Raw genomic sequence first — 18539 nt, forward strand, 5'->3', positions numbered from 1 at the left:
CATGCATTCTTTACTTCTAAGAACTTGATGGTGTTGCTCTGCATGTTAACTTTCTGTCTATTTAATGGAAAAGTGATTTCTTTTTTGTAATTGGCTCATATTTCTTTTATACATTTTTGCAGGGATCAGATCCCATGTGCTCTGTAGTATTACTATATGGATCATATTTAGGATCTTTTGTTGTTGCTATGTGACTTTGTGACATTTCAGATTTAAGGAAATCCTAAATCAGGGTTTTCTTGGCAAGATTTGTTCAGAGGGAGTTTGCCCTGGCTTTCCTCTGAGGTTGAGAGTGTGTGACTTGCCCAAGATCACAAAGTCCATTTCCATGGCCAAGTGAGGATTTGAACTCTCATCTTCCAGAATCCTAGTCCACTACATCATACTGTCTCTCTTTTTTCTTAGTCAAGTTATGAGGGACAAACATCACTGAGGAATATAATGATATCTTCTTTTGGGAAAGTCCTTAATTGTAAAGTTTATTTTTGCAGAGAGCTGCAGAATCAGCTTCCTGTTCCTTTATCTCATTTTTGTCAGAGATAATCCCTTCCTAAGAGTCTCTTACTGTACAAAATTCATCCCTTTTTGGCAAACAGGCAAGAGAAGGGAATGCTGCTCCTTGCCATCCGGTGATTCTCAAAAGGAAGCTTTGAAATCTTAATTCCTGAGGTAAGATTCAAGTTTGTACCCAAGCCAAATTGGGAGGGGGGAGCTGCTGAATCAGTCAATTTGGTCTGCATTGGGCTATTTTTAAAATTGTCAACATGTGGTCCAAACTGTAGTCAGTGTATACCACTGTTCTATATGCATATCTTTAGTTGCTCTGAGTCCCAGATCTGGGAAAAGAGCAGGATACAATTATTATTATTATTATTATTATTATTATTATTATTATTATTATTAAGCTGCAAACGGTGATCACTCCTTGTGGCACCATCACCACCTTGTAACTGAAACTGCCAATGGACAAGCAAGGAGTAGATGGCTGAACCAGTTCTTTTTGCATGAAGAAGTTATGAAAAAGCTGGTGAAAATGAAAGAATAGTTTCCAGGAATTGCTGGAATGCTTGCTGGAATGCTTTAGACATTTCAGGGGAAATTGCTGAGGATTGCATACATTTTTGAGACTGACAAACAGGCTGCATCCCTGAGACATTCTTAATTCTGAACTTGCCCTGCTATTGAAAGCTTCTAAGCAATTAGTTTAGCAAAAACTCACCAAGCCCGCTTTTTGAATATAAAACTCATTTCAGCAGAAACTTGCTAAGCCATGTTTTTGAATGCAAAACTCTCTAAGGGCTTTATTCTTGCGACCAGCGCCCAGAAGGATCTCTCTTTATATCTCCTGTTTATTGCTTTTCCCTCTTCCCATCCTCCTTCTGATGCTTTCTACTTTGTCAAGTGAATCTGTGATGCATTTTCTTTATCTCCTTGAAAACATGGAGTTTTATTCTCAAGTAGATAGTCTAGGGATTTACAGAAGTAATTTTAATTAATGCTAATGAGAGAGTTAGCCAATTTTTATACCCACACTTACTGATAATGGGAACAAACTAAACTTCTAAATGGCAGAGAGGCACTAGAAAGCAAGCATGCATACTGACAAAGTAGGAAGAATGGCAGACTGCTGGTGGTGCAATAAGTGGCTTTCATTCCCCCCCCCCCCCAACCATGTTTCTGATCCATTAAATTTTAAAATCATATTTGACCACAAATAGGGATGGGAGGGAATCATGTTATCCAAGAATTATTATGAATTTATCCATTTTGTGATCTTGAAGACTATTTTTAAAACACACATGTGTGTTTGCATCTTTCAGTTTTCTGTCACCAGGAAAAAAACCTGTGAGCATTGGATATTTTTCTATTTATAAAAAATCTGTAGAAGTAAGTTCACCCAGCTAAAAATGCATAATTTGACACAGGCAGAAAAACATGGGGAAATGCATTTTCAACAGTGTACATAAAGAAAAATGCCTACACAAGCATACATTAGGAAATGTGCATATCAAAGCATGCATCCATTCTTTGGGGGAGGCCTGCAAACCACTATATGTCTGTCTGTGATGAAATGAGAAAGCAGGGTGGATGCTGAGTAGCTCCAACAGATTTTGAGAAAAAGAAATAAAACTTCCTTTTCCCACATCCTTAGACTTAGTAACTAGTATTTCCTTTTTAAAAGAAAAGTCAACATGTCTGTGAGATACATGAAATTGTCACATAGTCCTGTGTGTGTAAATTGTTGGCTAATTGTTGCAAGGTTTTTATTTATTATCCATGTTGGAGCCATAGCAAAGATTCATTTCAAGAACATATCAACTGCAGATGCATCCACAGTTTAACAACACTTTAACTATCATGGCTCCATCCTAAAGAATTCTGGAATTTGTAGTTTTGTGAGGCACCAGCACTCTTTGGCAGAGAAGACTAAATACTTGTAAAACTTTGGCCTGGAACAGACGCCCTTTTCTCGCCATTTGTCAAGCCCCTTTGTTTCCCAGGGTTCCATAGGATGGAGCTACAACATTTAAAAGTGGTGTCTAAGTGCATTATTTCTATAGTGTAGATGCACCCTGCAAATGTACGAGCATGCAATGCCTAAGGTTCATGTTAATTTTTATTTTTACAAATTCTTCAAAAGGAGACATTTCCCAATTATTTTAATTCAGGAAGAAGGATTGGTTTGTTTCATTACATTTTCATATGCTGATATTGTCACCATGCAAGGAAGCTTTCAGAAGAAAGGTTCCTGATCTGTGAGACCAGTGGAGAAGTCTCAGCTTTTGGTAACTTCACTATGTCAAGGATTAACAAATTGTTGTGGTATTATAAAAATGCTGTGCAACTGAGAGATGCTACAAAAGTTAAGTTACTCCACCCACACAAAAGCTACCCAAAGAAACTTCTATGTGGTTTGATTTTTATAAACTAGTTACCTGATGCATCATCCAATTGTGGAGGCTAGCTCCACACCATCTTTTCATATTCCCAAATTTAGCTGCTACTAGCATGGAAATATACTAGCTCACCAACACAACAACCCACAGAACAAATGCTGACAAATATAACCCTCCCTTTATTTTTGGTAGTCTTCAGGTTGCTTTGTAAGAATAAATGACACTTTTCTATCCATGGTGCAGGTATTATTGTTTATATTTATATTCTGCATGCATCATATAACCATGATACAGAAAGCAGAAATTTTTGCAGCTGTTGGAGGAAATGACAGCAAAAGGTCATATTGGGGGAGATACAGCTAAGGGTTAATTTGTTCTTTATATATTGGAGTGCTTAGGAAATCTGCTAGTAAGAGGTCAACCAGGTTTCAAAGCTGATCAACAGTGTTGGGTAAAAAACAGAGTTGACAAGAAGAGTGTTGCCTAGCAACTAGGCAGAGCCTAGGAGTTTATCTCAAAGAAGTCTCCTGTGTATATATTTATTTCACATATATATAGTTCATATACTGTATAAAGAAACAAGGGGTTGCCAGGTAAAATCTAGTAAAGGGCTCTTGTACCTTTAATGGTTGTGTGAAAAAGGAAATATCAGTAGGTGGAACTTGCGTGACAAGGAAAACCTTATGAAGTTCACTTTTGCCTGTTCTTCACCTAGCATCCCTATTCATATGGTTCATATTTAGGCTGAAATCCAACATCATGTTTATATAATGTAAATCCATATTCATGGAGTTACATGGTGGTTGCACTGTACCACCTTTTGGCTGAATACCAACACTGTTTAACCCATTGTGCATTTGTCAATTTACCTGTCTCTTGACCCTCTCTGCAATGGGGCATGCACAAAGGTTGTTTCTGAAATTCCAGTGAAGAAATTGGCATACTGAAGGTACAGACAAATATTTATGTGCCATCCAAAAATGCACAACTGTATGGCTGAAATTATTCCCAAGTAGAAAGGAGATCTTGAATCAATTGTTGAATGGTGAAATAACACTTAGATAAATCCAAGTGGCTCTGTGGCTCTACACTAGCTGGGAGTAAAAGTAGGATTAGGCCCCTCTGAAGAAATTACCCTTGTGGAACTCCACTTACACAACCATAAACTGAATAGATTTGTGTAAAGGAACTTACACAGGTGTATGACACTAACAATGTTCCAGTTATATAGTTTAGCTGTGTCTGGTAGTCTCTTTGGTTTCATTCACACTGCAGAAATAATCTAGTTTGCCAGCACTTTAACTGCCATGGCTCAATGCTCTGGAATTCTGGGATTTGTAGTTTTATGAGACATTTAGCCTTCTCTGTCAGAGAGTTCTGTGCCACAACAAACTACAGTTCTCAGAATTCCATAGCATGGAGCCGTGGCAATTAAGGCGGTGTCAACCTGGATTATTTCTGAAGTGCAGATGCAGTTTCTGTGGTTTTTGTCTCTAAATAAGAAGTGAAAATTGTTTTACCAAGCAGTTTTCAATTCTGTCATGAAACAACTCTTGCAAACAAACTAAATGCATGAGATAGTTCCTGCATCATGAGCTAGTTTATACATGTAGTCCCTATTGCATCTTGTCAGCTCAGTGTGACTGAGCTATTCTGCTTTTGACACAATAGTCAAAATTTTATGATCTTCTATGTGTTTAAATCTTTTGAAAGGAAAGTCCATACATTTAGCAGCCTGCTATCAAGAACTACTCTGCTACCAAGGATTAGGTATCGAGGCACACATATGTAAGTATCAGAACCAAGATTCTGATAGTAATTATATTGTTGTAGTGTGCCTTCAAGTCATTTCTGACTCATGGCAACTCTAAAGTGGACCTTTCATAGGGTTTTCTCGGCAATATTTGTTCAGAAGGAGTTTGCCTTTGCCTTCCTCTGTCTGAGAGAATGTGACTTGCCCAAGGTCACCCAGTGGGTTTCCATGGCTGAGCAGGGACTTGAACCCTGGTCTCCAGAGTAACAGTCCAGTTCTCAAACCACTACACCATGCTGGCCCTATGGGTGTGTCTACATTATAGAAATAATGCAGTTTGCCACCACTTTTAAGTGCTGTTCCTCCGTCCTATGGAAACAAGAGATTTGTAGTTTTGCAAGCTTTTTAGCCTTCTCTGCCTGTTGTTATTATTGTTGTTGGTGGTGGTGTTATGTGATTTCAAATTGTATTTCCAATTTATGGGGGAGAGGAGAGGAGAGCTGGAATCTTGCTCTTTCCAGGAGCTTCAGGTAAAAGCAATCTGCTGCAGTCCCTCCTAGTTTGTGTGTTCTTGTTCATTAATAATTTTTCCAATCTTAATCATACTCTGATGTTGCTTGGATACAAGTGTCCAAGTCTTCATCTATAAAATGTTGGAGGGATGCATCTGTAGTTCTTTGTCCATCCTGTCATGATACAGCAATCAACATATTAACTCCCTATCATAGGTTTCTGCAGATATTGTGATGAAGGAGATTGGATCATTGTGGTTCAGGATGCTGCTTATTCTTCAAGAGATGCAGGAATATCTTTTGGGGTTGTTAGAAGTGTAGTTGACCTTTCTTTGTTATTGGGTTTATATATATTGATTGTTGGAATGTTGGAGTGGGGTTTAGCATAGCTTTCTTATCGTTTGTTCTCTCTTCCCCTTCCTTTTTTCTTTTTGCCTATCATGCCACCTTTTTTGTTTGTTTGTTTCCTGTATCTTTCCTGTGTGCCTGCATTTATTTTTAATCTTACTGTGATGAGACATGCTCTCAGAGTACAACTGTAAATTTATACATGTTCTGAGTATGCTCACATGTAAGGGCCCTTTGACATTTTAACCTGCATTCATATGGTATTAAATGAAGGGGAATTTAATTAAACACACCAGAATCAATATATATACAATGACTGCACACACAATGAGGAACACCAGTTATTATGGTAGAGTTTCATAAGTGGCAGACAGTAAGTGCATAAAACAAATAACCATTTAAGGCTTTGTCCACACTTTACAATTGTAGCTCTTTCATACCACTTTAACAACTACGGCTCAGTCCTATGGAAATCTGCAATTTGTAGTTTGGTCAGGGAGTTAGATTTCTGTGCTAGAATTATCTAGTGCTAAAGATCAGGGAAAGGCTAAAGAGATAAGGATGTAACAGCAGGGTGGGCATTCAAATGAGGGAACTGCCCACAATAAGAATTGTGCCCCCATATATTTGCTTCAGTTCCATATTTTGCATTTAATTCCTAATCACTCTTGTTTACACAAGTGTTTTGCATGCATGTCACAAATATAATTTTAATGTATTTGCTTTTTTGAAGATTTACAACATATTTTCTAAATAGCATGCATTAATTGCAGTTTATTTTTATTATTATTACCTATGAACATTTCCTCCCATCTCTATTATATCACCAATGCCCCAACTCTTTTGCTTCCCATTTTTGTTCTTACCTTGTTAACTTGGCATGACCTCAGAGCACATGAACTCACACATGTTCTGAAAATATGTGGCTGTCAGGGATCTTGTGACCTTGGCCGATGACATATATTAGGTAAATTAGACTCAGTAAACCATATTCATACTTAGCTTTCTAAAAGGGGAATTTTATTGAACATGCAGCAGTCAAGATATATACAATAATTGCACCAGGGAATAGGAAATATTATGGCAGAGCTTCACAAATGGCAAACAGTACTTGGAAAATACAATTACCTAATGGAGTACAATTTGTATGGATGGGGAGATACCAACTCAAAAGGAGAAAACTCAAGGCTGTACACTGGTGCCTCGGGATACGAAATGATCGGGTTACGAAATTTCCGGGATACGAAAAAGTTGGATTGGGAAAAACTGTTTCGGGTTATGAAATATTTTTCGGGTTACGAAATTCATTTCGGCGCGAAATTCAAATGCTGCAAAGTGCAGCTATAGGCTTTGCAGTGCTAACGGAAAGGGGGCTGGGTTAGGGGTTAGCTTTGGCGCGAATTTTGAATTTCGTTAGCAGTAGTGATTGGCTTGAGAAATCAAGCTGATCATCTGGATTGGCTAACGAAATTGGGGGGGGGGGGGTGGCCTGGCTTCAGAAACAAAGGCCGGCTTCCATTGATCTGCCCCCTTTGTCTGGCCTTGTGGACTGTTGAGGAAGAGTTGCTTCTGAACTCTAACTCGTGGTTCCAGTAGAGGTTTGGACTTTTTCTGGCTTTCTGCCTTTGGACTTGTTCTGGCTTTGTACTGTACGTGTACAGTGCCAGGTGTACACTTCGGATCAAGACCTGCCATCAGGAATTCCTGTACAGGTAGGTGTATGGATTTATACCTTCTTCTTGTGGGGTGAGACAGTGTGACCATGCTTTTGCTGTGGGGTGGTGGGGTGCTTTGCTCATGGCTGTGATGATTTCAGAGTGTGGGGTGTGTGGCCATGGGGTTGCATTTTCAGATTTGGGGCTTCTGGGGTTTGGCTGCATCAGTGCTTTGCTCATGGCTGTGATGATTTCAAAGTGTGGGCATCGAGTTTTGCAAGTTTGGCCTTGGCTCCATGTGGGCCAGAGAGTGAGACCATGGGGTTGCATGTTCAGATTTGGGGGTTTTGGCCTTTGGGTTAGGGTTCTGGGGTGCTTTGCTCATGGCTGTGATGATTTCAAAGTGTGGGGTGTGAGTTTTGCAAGTTTGGCCTTGGCTCCATGTGGGCCAGAGAGTGTGACCTTGGGGGTGGGGGTGGTTTCCAATTGTGGCTTTTGCTCAGTGCCTGTGCCTTTTGTCCTTTTTAGGCTTGAGCTATGGCTCCCAAGAAAGCCACAGATAAAAGCGGCGGTGACAAAAGGAAGAGGGCTCCCTTGTCCTTGGAGGACAAGAGGGAAATCATCGCCAAGCATGAGAGGGGCGTGCGCTTGGTGGACATTGCCAAGGAGTATGGAAGAAACCCTTCGACAATTGGCACTGTCCTCAAGCAGAAGGAGGCCATCAGAAGCGTTGTGGCTCCTGCGAAAGGCGTGACTACGATTGCCAAGCAGAGGACACCAAAGCACGAGGAGATGGAGCGCCTGCTGCTCCTCTGGATTAAAGAAAAGGAGCGAGCCGGGGACACTGTGACCACCTCGGTCATCTGTGAGAAGGCCACCACCATTTTTGAAGACCTGGCCAGCAAGGAGGCAGGCGAAGAAACTTCTTCCCAGGAGGAGCCAGCCACCCCGGAATTCAAAGCCTCATGTGGCTGGTTTGAAAGGTTCAAAAGGAGGACCGGGATCCACTCTGTCGTCCGTCACGGCGAGGCGTCCAGCGCAGACCACCAGGCCGCCGAAGCATTTGTCATCAAGTTCAAGGCCATGATGGAGGAGGAAGGCTACGTCCCGCAGCAAGTGTTCAATTGCGACGAGACGGGCCTCTTCTGGAAGAAGATGCCTCGCCGCACCTACATCACCCAGGAGGAGAGGAGATTGCCAGGCCACAAGCCTATGAAGGACCGCTTCACACTTGCGTTGTGTGCGAATGCCAGCGGGGACTGTAAGATCAAGCCCCTGTTGGTCTACCACTCAGAAAATCCAAGGGCCTTCAAGGCACACAACATTCAAAAGGACAGGTTGCCAGTGATGTGGCGTTCCAATGGCCGCGCATGGGTCACACGCCTCCTTTTCGTGGAGTGGATCAACAGTGTCTTCGCCCCGACTGTGAAGCGGTACCTGGAGGAAGAGGATTTGCCCTTGAAGTGCCTCCTCCTCTTGGACAATGCTCCTGCGCACCCGCCTGGCCTGGAAAAGGATATCCTTGCAGAGTTCTCCTTCATCAAGGTCCAGTTTCTGCCGCCCAACACGACCTCCCTCTTGCAACCCATGGACCAGCAGGTCATTGCCAACTTCAAAAAGATCTACACCAAGCACCTCTTCAAGCGGTGTTTTGATGTAACGGAGAGCACACAGCTGACCCTGCGAGAGTTCTGGAAGCAGCATTTTGATATCGTCGTGTGCTTGAAGATGGTGGACTTGGCCTGGCAGGAGATCACCAGGCGCAACCTGATTGCTGCGTGGAGGAAGCTGTGGCCTGATGCTTCTTCCTTGGAAGGGTCACAGACCGAGGGTGCTGAGCCAGGTGAAGAAGAGGTGGCTGAGATTGTCTCCATCGCAAGGTCCCTGGGACTTGACGTGGACAACGAGGACGTGGAGGAACTCATTGAGGAGCACAGTGAGGACCTGACAACAGAGGACCTCAAGGCCTTGGCGGCCATGCAACACTCGGCCGTGGATGAGGACGTGCTCCATTTTGACAGGGGCCAGGAGGAGGAGGCGGCGGGGGCATTTTTGCCAACGGCAGAAATTAAAGACATTTTGCGGCAATTCCACAATGTGTCTTCTTATGTTGAGAAGCATCACCCTGAGAAGGTGCTCACCAGCCATGCCATTGCACATTTTGATAATGTCTGCCTTAGCCATTTTAGGAACCTGCTTAAGGCCCGGCAAAAGCAGACATCCTTGGACCAGTTCTTCACAAAAGAGGGAGAACCGTCATCCAAGAAGGGCAAAGGTGCTGATGACCCTTAAAAAAAAACACCAAATTTAAAAAAAAAATTGTTGTTAAAATGGTTAACTTTGTTAAATTGGTTGAATTTTTTTAAATTGGTTGAATTTTTTTTTAAATTGGTTGAATTGGTTAAATTGGTTGAATTGGTTGTCTGGGTTTAAATTTGGCAGTCTTGGCCGCCCCCCCCCCCCCCCCCCCCCCCCCCCCCTCCCTCACTCTGAGATGCCAGGACCAGCAAAGATAAGAAAAAAACTTTTTTTCTTTATCCTTTACAAACCTTTAGAATGGACCTGCAAGTCATTCTTAAGCTCTTTAGTGCCTCAGGCAACTTTGTATTGCATTGTATTGTAGGGTACTTAGCTTAATAGGCCTCTATTCTAACTTTGTTTTGACTTGCAGGTTCAGTCTGAGGTCATAGAACGCATTAGTTATTTTCAATGGAACAAGTGTTTCGAGTTACGAAATTTTCGGGTTACGAAAGGAATGGCGGAACGAATTAATTTCGTAACCCGAGGCACCAGTGTATAGGTTTTGAATTGACTATTCTGGAGCATTCGGGTTGCTAAAGAGCAGGGAGAGAGAAGAAGAAAAAAGAGTTTTAAATCAAAGGGCAATATAATGCTGCCTCTAATCTCCACACACACACACACACATGCGCGTGCGAGAGAGAGAGAGAGAAAGAAGGATCAGTTTTGAGGGGCTGCAATGTACAATCAGCCCTCCTTATCCATGGATTTTTTTTATCCACAGATTCAAGCATCCACAGCTTGAAAATACTTTAAAAATATACAAATTTCCATAGGCAAAACTTGATTTTGTCCTTTTACATAAGGGACACCATTTTACTATGCCATTATATTTAATAAGACTTGAGGAGCATCCATGGATTTTGGCATCCACAGGGGGTCCTGGATACCAAGGGCCCAGTATACAGGGAAAGACATATTTTAGAGATGTCAAAAGATACATCCCTTGGGTTCTGCTGGATTTTTCTTGTGAGGCAGTAAGGAACATGCCTGGCCCTGAAAGCATTAAGTAAAGGACCTCAAAATCAGAACTTTGTTGCTGTGTACCTTCAAGTTGTTTCCGGCATATGGCAACTCTAGGGTGAACGTATCATGGGGTTTTCTTGGCAAGAGTTTTTCAGAGGAGGCTTACCACTGCCTTTACCTGAAGCTGAGACCATGTGAGTTTCCCAAGATTTTACGGTCAAGCTGGGAATCGAATCTTGGTCTCCACAGTTGTCGTCCAACATTCAAGCCACTGTGCCATGCTGGCTCTCATTTTGAAAAAGAGAAGGCACTACCAAGGTTTTCTGAGAAAAATTCCAGACTCTGAGGTTCTGAAAGAGTGAATTCATTTTAAATGAAGCAAAGCCTAGCCAAGGCAATGATTTTAGCAAGGGAGGAACAAAGCTAAGAGTGACTTCATCAAAAGGCCTTGAGAAGTAGGAAGCAGGGAGTGTTGGTTGATTCTTCACATAGGCTCCACATCAGAACCAATTGTCATTGAATTTGGGGTCCTTTGTAAAGGTGTGAAAGACTCTTAAGGCTTGCTTAGGTCATAAGGATGGAAGGCTGAGTCAACCTGGAGCCCTTTGGATTGAACTCACAACATTGTGGCTGCAGTACTGGCGTTTAACTACTGCACCACCAGGGCTCCCAATATAATCAGGAAACTTTGCAAACTTGTTGATGGAGTTCAGCATAGGTGCTAGCTATAGGATCAGACTCAATAGGCTTTCCAGCTCATTCTTGCTGTCTTGAGGGGTTCCATTTTCAAACATATGCCTGTACATCTTGCAGGAGTATTGTACAGATCTGACTATCTCTTAACTGCCCTTTCCTCTTGAAAATTGTCTCACTACACCCCTCAAGTAGACAATTCTGTGTACCTCACACAAATTTCAGAATTCCATAGGATGAAGCAGAGGCCGTTAAAATGGAACAAAACTACTACAATTCTATAGAGTGGATACACTGTAATATAAGAGAATTGTTTCATGATGGAGAACCAGTAACTCAAATCATAAGCTCAGAAGCCTGAAAGGGCTTGAGGCTAAGCAATATGAAATGCAGAGGATGCAGGGCAAGGGAGAGATAATGTGATAGTAGCAGTCAAAACATGTCAGGTTTATTCCTAAGCCACATGCCACAAAAAGGCTATTACTGAGGAGCTGCTGATGCACATGGAATATATCCCCCAGAAGATCAATTTTAGGGTGACAGAATTCACTACTCCTAGATTTTGTCAGATTTACCTGAAGAGAAGTTAAGAGGTTCCTCTGGTTGGAGTAGTAGTACAAAAAAGAGAAAGAGAGATGAACTAGGGTTTTCTTGAGCTAGAATCAGATGTGAAGAAAGACAGTAAGCTAATACAATTATTTCACTAAACATTCAGAATTCTGGGGAATCTGAGATTTCATTCTGAAGGGAGCTAGGCAAAACCGGCTAGTGGTTTCTCAGAGACACCTCCAATACCAACAGGCAAAAAGCTTCTTCAGAACTAAAAAATATAGTCGTGTTAGTCTGTAGGATCAGTATGTAGAGAGATCTTGCAGTACCTTTGAGACTATATGAAAAAGAAAGAAGTTTGTAGCATGAGCTTTCATAGACTAAAGTCTACTCCCTCACCTGACCAAATACATCTGAGGAAATAGACTTTAGTCTATGAAACTTTATGGTGCCAACTTCTTTCTTTCAGTTAGTCTCAAAGATGCTACAAGATCTCTTTTCAGAACTCAAAGATGTGCATAGCAAGCAGACTGTTCTCCTAGATGGAGTTCTTTGTCGAATGTGAAATCTTCAAGCAGATCCTTTCCCTTCAATGAATTTGAATCTTGTTATGGTACTTGGGTGAAGGAAAGACTTTCCAGAGAGCTTCTCTATAACAAACAGCAAACTGCACAGGTTCATCCAGGTTTTCTGACTGACATTATCTGATGCTTGGCTTAACAAAAGGTAATCATGGGCCTGAGCAGACTGGTAGGATACCACAGGTTTGGCCTGTAGTATCCTGCCCCTGGTTCTGACCTGGATCAGTTCCCATGCTAGCATGGTGACAGACAGGTGTTTACATGCCAGCCTACTGCTACACCATAGACTCACTGCTGCCACGTGAACCTTACCTGCCAACACTATTGTTTCCTTCTCAAAGGCCCTCACCACAGCCTGTAAGGCAGAAACAGGGTGGTCACCTGCCCCTTCTGCCATCAGAGGCCACAACAGGGGTCTTCAGGATGGGCGCAATGGTACTGGCAAGTAAGCAACAAATGGGACCTTCCAGTCTGGTGGTTGTCACCATGGAGTTTCCTGGAAGGTCCGTGGCAAACAGATGATCTTTTGGGACTGGATTAAGACAGCTTTCAGCCAGGATCAGTCCAGGATTACTGGATTGGTGTCCAGGCTGGCTGAACCCAGCCTGGGGCTAATGCTATGTGTCATTCAGACAGGATGATACAAAATGGGGGACCACAGGCTTTTAGGCCCATGCATACAGGCCCCCTGTTTCAGGCTGGTATCCGTATAAAAGACATTACTGAATACTTGACCTGACTCATCTGTCTGAGAAGGAGAAATCATTGCTCTGTTCAGACTAACAAAGGAGTTGATTGTTGATCTCATTAGCCATGTCTCAAAGTGATCTTCCCTATAAGTATGTTTTCTGTCCATAATGCACCACTTACTGAAGGCAAGATGTCACACTTCATTGTTTAATGCTGGAATGCTTGACACATTTTAGGAGTATTAGCATTTAATGGTAGATTCTATAATTTTCCTTAAAGGCTGACATGAATAACAGAAGGATATTGTCTTTCAGCTTCTGGTTCAACCCTGCATGTCTTAGGCCAGGCAATATTTCCAGTTTCTCCAACAAATTCCATATGTGTACACATGTACACACATGTACACACACACACATGCCCTGTAAGGAAGCTATTGTTATCCACAAAATATGAGTTTGTTGCCTCATTGCAATTAAGCCAATGTCTGCACAGAAGTGAGGAGAATCAAAAGATTTAGTTGCTGCAGTGAAATAGCTGCCTGTGGTCTCATGACCCAAAAGACTGACACAAAGGAAAGAGACATACATGCACATATACCTTTCCATATGATGAAACATAAAGCATCCTATCTCTATGTAGGTATAGTAACATTACTTAGCAGGTCACATTTCAAGAGGATGCATACTAAATAGGTCACGTACTACTATGAACAGGCTCAACTAACAGGGATGCATTATATGGGTGTTCAGCTGGGGCATTTAAAAGAGGAGACTCAGGCCCGCTACACAGATGGGTACTTTGCGGCATGAACTAGGACTAGATGAGGCTGGGCATTTACATGCCCAACAGCCCTACTTGTGAAGGAGGCTGCCATCATTGCTTGCCCCCATCTATATGGGTGGGGACATGATGGCGTGAGCATGGTGCAGCACCGAAAAGGTTATGTGATCGGGGCTCACGAATGCACCAATCGCACCCCTTCCAAGAAGCTGCTCTTGGTAGCAAATTATCCCTTTAAAAGTTTAGCAGATTTCAGTCCAAGTATATAATGGGATTCCATATGTGCCCTATAGGGGATAGAGAAGCCAATCAAGAATTGAGGGAGTCTGCTTTATGCATCATCAGAGGAAACTATTATTAGAAAAAAGGAAGCTTGATTTGGATTCTTCATTTCTTTTATTTGAATAGTCAACCTCTCAAAATTGGAGCACTTATATGGATGTCAGATAACCTGAAGGGTGATGGAGGAAGCAACAATCAGTTTGAAAAGATGCTGCACCTCTGAAGAGAGCTGAAGATGTCAGATGATGTTATGTCCTAAAAAGGGAGTATCCCTGAACAACTGCTAGTCACTTTAAATTACTCGGCATTTCAAACAGGAAATCTTCCAATTAGGCTAACAACTGCAGAGATAGGAATAATATATTAGGAACAGGGAGAAAAAAGATAAAGAAAACTCAGCTGAATACTATATTAAGATGCTAAAATAACTCCTTTCCCTTGTCTCTCTTTTATGTACTGTAGAATTCCTACCCACACCAGACATTTCTCTCAAGGGTGTTTTAAAGGTAATGTAATGATTCCCAAGTGTCTGTACTTGGGTTAGATTCATGTATTAGGAAGAAATAACTTGAGGTGTAAGTGTGGAAGATATGCAGTCTTCCCAGTCTTGCACATATTTACTTACTGCAAAATGCTTAGCCAATAAGAAGTTATGAAGCTACATTATTGCTGAAGTCAAGTGTTTTTAGACCTGATAAATGCCTAGAGAGGAGAACAGTGGGTAATCTTACAAAAACTATTCAAAACAGTTTCAATATAATGCTTACAAATATAACATGATACTCAAAACCCAGTCCACTGAATTAATTGCGTTCTAAATTCCTATAAAAATGTGGTTCACTCTCAGGGAGGCACCAAATATTCTTGGACTGCAGTTCCCAGAATCCCTTACTCTTGGCTAAGAGGGCTGAGGAATCTGGGAGCAACATCTGGACCTTCCTGTAGAGAAGCATTGCTGTAGAGTGCAAAACTGTTTTCTAAAAGATGTTTGTTGTTAAAATGTGATAGACTCTGCCTGATGCACACATCCCTTTCCCTCATACCTATATATATATATACACACACAAAATACTATGAACTTCATTCTGTTCCTTTGATGTTTCCCTGACTTCACTATACAGGTCGCAGTTTGCATTGCCCCAATTTACAACATTTTAAATTTACAATATTTCTCCAGAAATAAATAAATGCATGAAAATCTCATTCACACTCTATAGCTCTCCCCATACACTGTGCAGATGAGTGAGGTGGAAGAGCAAGGATGGTAAGGTGAATGAGCAAGTCTGTTTGGAATTTCTGTATGAAGTTTTGAGTGACAAGGAAAAGTGACTAGACTGAGTTTCTTTTGCCTGCCTAGGAATGGTTTGGAGAAGAAAGCAATGTTAATGTTGGAGCTGCTTCAAAGAAATGGTTTCATATGCCTGAAGACCACAGTATTGCCAGTTGTTTTCTATCTGTGAGCACTTCTGAAGAGAAACTGTCCACCAATACAAGCCAGCTGGCCTTAGGGATCAGCTTGGGATCTGTGGCCTCTTCTAGCCCCTCTAGAGACCACCTGGACATTAGCTTGGAAGTTAAAACTCTGGGGTTTTATGCTTTAAATGTCTAGCAGGTTGAGTAAAATCCCTAACTTTGTGGCTATTTTTGCCCTGTTGGAATCCATCCCTCTGTTCTCAATTTTTTTTTTCTATAGGGAACTGGCACTACCCACTTACATCAGTCTCAATTTACATCACAAGTCAAGGAGTGCAGCTAATCCAGTAAATCAAGGCTTGTTTTTACTAAATCACACTCACAGAATCACAAGAGTAGCATTATAAGGAACTTTGGAAAACAATTTGTCCAATCACCTTTTTTGTCCAAAATGCAACTACAAAACTGCTGGTATATGCCTATTGACCTTTTGCTTGAAAGCCTCCAGTAAAGATGAGCAATCTGTTCTTCTATCAAACAGTTCTTGTTATCAGTTTTTCCTAATATTTAGTCAAAATCTACTTCACTTTAATATCTACCCATTTATTCTAGTCTTGCCCTATGGTGCAACAAAGACAACCTATGTTTTGCTCTATCTTCTGCAAAACAACTTTTTGTGATATGAAGACTGTTACTATGACTCCCTTTAATGTTGTTTCATTTATTATAAACATACTCAACCATTTCTTCTAACCATTTCTCATTAGCTTCTGCCCTGGCTGCCTTTTAAATTTCATTTGAATTTCAGTTTAACCCTGGCATATGGATAGTAACATCTGCATGCATCTGTCATAGAATCATAGAATCATAGAAACACCATACCTCCAAAGTGACCTGAAGCAGCTTTATTTTGGCCTGTCTGTATAGGGCCATAGTTACTAATGACAACAAGTTGAAAACAGAAGCTTACAGAGTTTTAATAGGTATGAATTCTGCATCCAGGAGTAAAGGTGGCAAATGATATGTTGATGAATTCTTATCCAAAAGAACGAAATAAAAGAAAGATAAAGAATACCAGTTTTCTTTTGCTCAGTCAGACACTGAAAGAATAGTCTTGAGCCTGACAGCCTATCTTTCCCTGCTCTCTGAGCAACTGAACTCTTTAGCTGAAATGCAAATTCACTGGGAAGAAGAGATTAGATTCAACCCTTTATATTATTTACAACTCTCCTGTCAAAATAGGTTTGTCCAAAACTGAATGTGTAAGGCTTTCATTAATATAATGGACCTCTACAAAGAAGCAGAGATATTAGTTTACATGCTTATTCCAGAAACTCTCCTCTTAAATGTGGATTGTGCATGCACTCTCAGGACCATGGCATTTTGGATAACAACTACTTTTGTCACACTTTGCCCACACCTAATGTAGGTCCTTGAGGCCACACTGTGATCAGAAGACTCTATTCAGTTTTGTGGGCCACCAGGACACAAAGAAGGATAGCATGGCACCCTTGGCCAATTGACACCGTTGATCACTGTCTTCTAGTTGATATACTAGAAGACCTTGAGTTCTCAGACTCTGTTCTCGACTGGCTTAGATCTTATTTGTCTGGCAGATCTTTTGCAGTGGTTGCAGGCAATCAGACTTCTTCTCCTGTTCCCTTATCTGTTGGAGTTCCCCAGGGCTCTGTTCTGGGTCCCCTTCTGTTTTCTCTCTACACACTGTCCTTAGGTAAACTCATTAGCTCTTTTGTTTTTTCCTACCATTTGTATGCTGATGACACCCAGTTGTATCTTTCCACCCCTGACCTTTCTCTAAGGCTTGAACAGCAAGTTTCGTCTTGTCTCACAGCTGTCTTGCAGTGGATGCACCATCGGCGGTTGAAGCTGAACATGTCCAAGACGGAGCTTCTTCTCTTTCCTCCTACATCCACCCTTCAACACTCCTTTTCTGTCTCTGTGGACAACATTTCTATTCAACCAGTCCAGCAAGCCTGCAGTCTTGGTTTTATCTTTGATTCTTCTCTGTCATGTATCCCTCAGATCCAGACCACAGCCAAGGCTTGTAGATTCTTTTTATACAATATTGCCAAAATCCGACCATATCTCTCCGCCTCTACTGCCAAGATCCTCGTCCATGTCCTAGTGGTCTCACGACTTGATTACTGTAACATCCTCCTGGCTGGGCTTCCTCTTTCTCACCTACGTCCTTTAATTTCTGTCCAGTATTCAGCTGCACGCATTATCACATCTGCCCACCGCTCTGACCATGTCTCTCCTTTGTTGGCATCCCTTCACTGGTTCCCCCTCCCTTTCCGCATTCAGTATAAGCTCCTGCTGTCGACATTTAAAGCCCTCCATGGACTGGCCCCTCCTTACTTATCAGACCTTCTTTCTCCTCACTTTCCCACTAGGGCCCTCCGTTCTGGTAGTCAAGGTCTGCTGTCCCAGCCCAGGATTTCCTCTGCCCCATCTTGGATTCACCCCTTTTCACTTGCTGCCCCTCACTCCTGGAACCTTCTTCCCCCGCGAGCAAGGGCCATCACTTCTTTAACCAGCTTCAAAATGTTAAGGAAAAAGCAACATGGGATATAGAGTGAATGAAATAAAACATGTATGTGAGAGTCAGGATGACTCAGCAAAAGCAATTAGGAGCCACACAGGTGTGAAAGGTAATGTAATTAACAAGTCCTAAATGCCAAGGACAGAAATGCAAAGTGGATAATTGAACACACCTGAGAATTGTTAAAGTGGACAAGGTGAGATGATGAAATCATTAATTGTGGGATGAACCAAGAAAACCAATGAAAATGGTTGTACACGCCCACTGGGTGGAAACTGACAAGAGTGGGTGTTGTTTTCCAAGGACTATAATAAGGGCTATGAATCCCAATGTATTTTGTGGGTAGTAGTGAGTAGTTGTATTGGATAGTTTTGGAGCTGTATATAGTAGAATAAAGTAGATCTTTTATATAAGACTACTGAGTTGTCTGGTGTCTTGGGTGAAGCTACAAGAGCCAGCTGAATCCTGAAGAAGTGGGAAGACTTCTGTGGAAGCAAGAGTGAGAAGGCTTGGAGAGTTTGTCAGGGTCTTCAGCCTATTCTCTGTAACTCTGCTGCTT

General features: G+C 41.8%; 1 long non-coding RNA gene across 1 annotated transcript in view; it reads left to right on the top strand.

Moving 5' to 3' along the window:
* Window positions 1-589: 589 nt before the first annotated feature.
* Window positions 590-18539, top strand: part of LOC121926577 — a 39215-nt gene continuing 21265 nt past the window's right edge. The window contains exon 1 of the long non-coding RNA XR_006103045.1: window positions 590-669. This is a non-coding gene — a long non-coding RNA (uncharacterized LOC121926577). The remainder of the gene's footprint in view (window positions 670-18539) is intronic.

The sequence above is a fragment of the Sceloporus undulatus genome, chromosome 3, assembly GCF_019175285.1.
Source record: "Sceloporus undulatus isolate JIND9_A2432 ecotype Alabama chromosome 3, SceUnd_v1.1, whole genome shotgun sequence".
NCBI classification, from domain to species: Eukaryota; Metazoa; Chordata; class Lepidosauria; order Squamata; family Phrynosomatidae; genus Sceloporus; species Sceloporus undulatus.